Genomic DNA, 6,030 nt, shown 5'->3' on the forward strand with positions numbered 1-6,030 from the left:
TCAACATGATAATCCATGGCTTTACAGGGTCTCCAACATGATAATCCATGGCTCTATTGGGTCTCCAGTATGATAATCCATGGCTCTATTGGGTCTCCAGTATGATAATCCATGGCTTTACAGGGTCTCCAGTATGATAATCCATGGCTTTACAGGGTCTCCAGTATGATAATCCATGGCTTTACAGGGTCTCCAACATGATAATCCATGGCTTTACAGGGTCTCCAGTATGATAATCCACAGCTCTACAGGTCTCCAACATGATAATCCATGGCTTTACAGGGTCTCCAGCATGATAATCCATCACTTTACTGGGTCTCAAGCATGATACAGTATTTCAAAATGACATCTATTTCTCAGATATTACTATGAGAAATTAAATTTTGATTGTACACTTGTGAACTGAAAAGTTTGAGTAAAATCCCTTCTTGTTTGTGCATCTTTCTACGTCAAGAATTTAGATAAGCCAACATGCGTCCATCACTTTATTTATTGGATAAGATTAATGATTAGAAGAGAGATACTTATTGACATCTAAGCTCCACAAGTCTTCACTTTTACCTATTGTTCCGTATGACCATTGCATCAACATCAAAGCAATCAATGCTAAATATACTTGGATGTCATTCTTGTCCCTGCACAATGACCTTAAATATTTTACAACAGCTTTGAGGAAAGATAACATTCCATCCCACCAAACAAGATAATTTTATACCATTTTATCATTCCAATTTCATATTCCAATTTCAGTTTCCAGTAATACAACCATAGAACTATTGAAAAGAAAACTTAGACATTTAAAACAAAACAGAAAATCACATGTATACATAAGCCTACAGATTAACACCAATAATGATGACTTAAGGTCTCATGAACATCTCAAAACTGCCAATTGGTGATGTTGTTACAGAAATTTGTTAGCATGTTCCAGACAGTAAAAGATATCGAATTGATACAGGATGTGTACATTGTAGAAATTAATCCAAATGAGACCAAAGTCGTAAGCTGGACAAAGAAAGAGAAATTAATGTCCCTTAAGTCTGCTGAAAGCCAGTTTTATGCAGATTTTGTGGATTTACCCTCATCCTCTTATATCTTTATAATATAAGGGAAATGAGAGTACTGCTCAGCAGAACAATGTGTATCCATCCCATGCCAAAGTATAATACATAATTGTCTTGAAAGGTAAAAAATTCAGAACTGTATCATTACCTCACCAATTATAATACCACTGAGAAATCTTCAAATCCTTACAATAAAAACCTGATAAGGTTAAAAGTCATTGGTTCAAAAGTAACTAAAATATAACAAAAGTGTCTGACTCTTTCAAGAATGATCATTTCAGTACACAACTGAGTAAAATAAAAATTAGATGTCAGGATGATGAAGTCTACTAGTGATAAACTGAAACAGAGATTCTGACAGAACAGGTACTCTACTATTAACAAACTTCTGTACGATAACATGGCTGTACTTTTTGAAACCTCTACTATAGATTTAAGCAAAATGAAATGCCACCATAAAACTGATGAAGATGAAGGTATAGTTGTTTTTATTTTTTTGACTCACAATTTAGAATTAGATAGTAAAAGGTAGTAAAGAGAATTTTTTTTTTCAAGAAAGAATGCAATCACCGCATAGCAGACGTGTGCTTTAGTAAATTCTAAGTAAATAGATACCTGTAACATTGGCAATATTGTGCCTAATGTCTGATCTACTGATCAAATCTTCCATTATTGTGCCTAATGTCTGATCTACTGATCAAATATTCTATTATTGTGCCATGTGTCTGATGATCTACCAATCAAATCTTCTATTATTGTGCCATGTGTCTGATCTACAAATCAAATCTTCCATTATTGTGCCATGTGTCTGATTTACCAATCAAATCTTCCATTATTGTGCCATGTGTCTGATCTACCAATGAAATCTTCTATTATTGTGCCATGTGTCTGATTTACCAATCAAATCTTCTATTGTTGTGCCATGGGTCTGATCTACCAATCAAATCTTCCATTATTGTGCCATGTGTCTGATTTACCAATCAAATCTTCCATTATTGTGCCATGTGTCTGATCTACCGATGAAATCTTCCATTATTGTGCCATGTGTCTGATTTACCAATCAAATCTTCTATTATTGTGCCATGTGTCTGATCTACAAATCAAATCTTCCATTATTGTGCCATGTGTCTGATTTACCAATGAAATCTTCTATTATTTTGCCATGTGTCTGATTTACCAATCAAATCTTCCATTATTGTGCCATGTGTCTGATCTACCGATGAAATCTTCCATTATTGTGCCATGTGTCTGATTTACCAATCAAATCTTCTATTATTGTGCCATGTGTCTGATGATCTACCAATCAAATCTTCTATTATTGTGCCATGTGTCTGATCTACCAATCAAATCTTCTATTATTGTGCCATGTGTCTGATTTACCAATCAAATCTTCTATTATTGTGCCATGTGTCTGATTTACCAATCAAATCTTCCATTATTGTGCCATGTGTCTGATTTACCAATCAAATCATCTATTATTGTGCCATGTGTCTGATTTACCAATGAAATCTTCTATTATTTTGCCTTGTGTCTGATTTACCAATCAAATCTTCTATTATTGTGCCATGTGTCTGATCTTCAAATCAAATCTTCCATTATTGTGCTATGTGTCTGATCTACCAATGAAATCTTCTATTATTGTGCCATGTGTCTGATTTACCAATCAAATCTTCTATTATTGTGCCATGTGTCTGATCTACAAATCAAATCTTCCATTATTGTGCCATGTGTCTGATCTACCAATGAAATATTCTATGCAATTTAATGCACATTACTTCTCTGCTATGTTGAAGAGGAGTAAACAAGGTTTAAGTATTAATATACGTAATAAATGAATTTCTTATTATACATCATAACTGTTGGAGATATGGGAGAAATGGTGATTAACAACATTTTAAAGCTGAAAAAGTTAACCATGGTGTTGGAATAGCCGTAACATTTATTTCTGTATATAATAAAATCTCCTCTAGTAATAGTGACCATGGGGTATACATTCCAAAGTCTGGTGGGTAGGAAAGTTTAACTAACACTGATATATCACAGGTAACAATAAAAAACTAACAGGCCTTTACAATATTAAAGTATTTCTTTATACAAATGCCACAACAACACCTGATTCTATTGACTAGCTGTCAGCTCCACCTTGTCAAATATTCCTTTCTATTGTGTATTTTGTTGAACACAACTCAAAGATTTGTATAGCACCAGTGTCACCTACCCAATCTATGAAATTGAGTAAGATAACAATTTAAAGTATAGAGCTCCACATTATCAATTCATCTCCAATAACAATTTACAGAATAGAGCCCCACAAAATCACTTAATCTCTAATAACAATTTACAGAATAGAGCCCCACACTGTCACTTCATCTCCAATAACAATTTACACAACAGAGCTCCACACTATCATTGTGTCACTTGTCTTTCCAAGCCTCACAATTTGTCCCTGATAACTAACTTTTCAATGTTTTCTTGCAGTGGGTCACAAGGTTAGAATTAATTACTCTGGTAATTTGTCTATGTTTAAATATATATGTACATATCTTATATTGTTAATCTCTATCATTGTTTCAGATATCATGCCTACACTTACACATTTCTAACTCCAACAATGTTCATTTAGACGTGGTGATGTCATAAGAAGTATCAAAGATTTTGTTGTTAGGTTGGTATATCACAAGACTGATCCAAACTTAAATTAACAAATTATTTAACTTGCAACTTTAATGCAGATTTTATCATAACTAATGGTTGAGCTAAATCATAGCCTTAATGGCTCTTTGTTGTCTATGTTTAATGACATCCTTGGTATATCATAACACATGTACACCTGCTTTTACTGTTTGCTTACTAAATGTTTTAGGTAGATTAGGATTTATAGCACTATTTACCATCTCAATGGCAATTTATCCTAACTCTAACTGATCTTTTAATCCATATATAGGAGTGAGATTATTTAACAATAGATATAACGTCATAATGATTATAACTCTCAGTCCCCGGGTATCAAACAGTCCCACAAATATTATTTGTGATTACACCCATGCCAGACATCATACCATGGTCAAATAGCTTGGGAGGTATAATAAATCATACCACAATCCTCTAATGTGACAGTTCAGTGTCATGGTGATACAACCATATTCATGATGCCACATCCAATGTGACAGTTCAGTGTCATGGTGATACAACCATCTCCATGATGCCACTTCCAATGTGACAGTTCAAAGTCATGGTGATATAACCATCTCCATGATGCCACTTCCAATGTGACAGTTCAGTGTCATGGTGATACAACCATCTCCATGATGCCACTTCCAATGTGACAGTTCAAAGTCATGGTGATATAACCATCTCCATGATGCCACTTCCAATGTGACAGTTCAGTGTCATGGTGATACAACTATCTCCATGATGCCACTTCCAATGTGACAGTTCAAAGTCATGGTGATACAACCATATTCATGATGCCACATCCAATGTGACAGTTCAGTGTCATGGTGATACAACCATCTCCATGATGCCACTTCCAATGTGACAGTTCAAAGTCATGGTGATATAACCATCTCCATGATGCCACTTCCAATGTGACAGTTCAGTGTCATGGTGATACAACCATATTCATGATGCCACATCCAATGTGACAGTTCAAAGTCATGGTGATACAACCATCTCCATGATGCCACTTCCAATGTGACAGTTCAGTGTCATGGTGATACAACCATCTCCATGATGCCACATACAATATGACAGTTCAGTGTCATGGTGATACAACCATCTCCATGATGCCACGTCCAATGTGACAGTTCAGTGTCATGGTGATACAACCATATTCATGATGCCACATCCAATGTGACAGTTCAAAGTCATGGTGATACAACCATCTCCATGATGCCACTTCCAATGTGACAGTTCAGTGTCATATGGTGATACAACCATCTCCATGATGCCACATACAATACAACAATTCAGTGTCATGGTGATACAACCATCTCCATGATGCCATGTCCAATGTGACAGTTCAGTGTCATGGTGATGGTTGTATGGTGATACAACCATCACCATGATGCCACGTTCAATGTGACAGTTCAGTGTCATGGTGATCATCTCCATGATGCCACACCTAATGTGACAGTTCAGTGTCATATGGTGATACAACTATCTATGTGTTGTCACATCCAGTATGACAGTTCAGTGTCATAGTGTTTTGAAAACACCCATTTTTAATGAGATTTTTCCAAACTTGTCCTATCTTAATTTCAAGTCTGGCAGTCTTACTAACGTGACAGTGAAAGCTATATTTTGTATATAATGTGCTAAAACTTAGACAGGTATGTGTATTTTATATGTTAAAAGGTACAATGACTAATATGAGCACAGACAAAGGACTGTGACTTATACAATGGTTTGTAATGTTGAAATATCATAATGATAACTTTATGTTTGATCTGTAAGGAAACATTTGAGAAAAAAATTGACAATTTACCCGACCATTCAATCAATATGATACGATAAGCAGTATTTACTTAAACTTCAGAAATTGTTTGAAAATGAAATCCTTGACGATACTTATCACTTTTATGCCCTGATCGATGAGAAATTGAAAGGGTTGAGTGACTTTATCAATACCTGCCAGCCACGTTAATACTTGTAAAGTGTTATAGATCGGAGTTAGAAAACTAATCACTGTAGCCATTATTGTCGTCTACAATCCTATTTACTGATAAGGCACAGAGAAGGTATCAAATGTCATCAACAGGTAGGCTGAGGGATGTGGACAGGTATATTTACTTACACAAGCACACCTTTACCTGTAATACACCAGGTAAACCAACCCCCTTAGACATAACAACAGGTAGAGTGGTATAAAGGCAGAGTTCTGATATACAGCTGATGCACACAGATGAAATGAAATCAATGTAACATCAAACAGGGTAGTTCAGTGTAAAGCTAGTGTATCATAGAC

This window comes from Ylistrum balloti, unplaced genomic scaffold (genome assembly GCF_031769215.1).
Source record: "Ylistrum balloti isolate Yb309-2 unplaced genomic scaffold, AGI_CSIRO_Ybal_v1 Utg369780, whole genome shotgun sequence".
Lineage (NCBI taxonomy): Eukaryota > Metazoa > Mollusca > Bivalvia > Pectinida > Pectinidae > Ylistrum > Ylistrum balloti.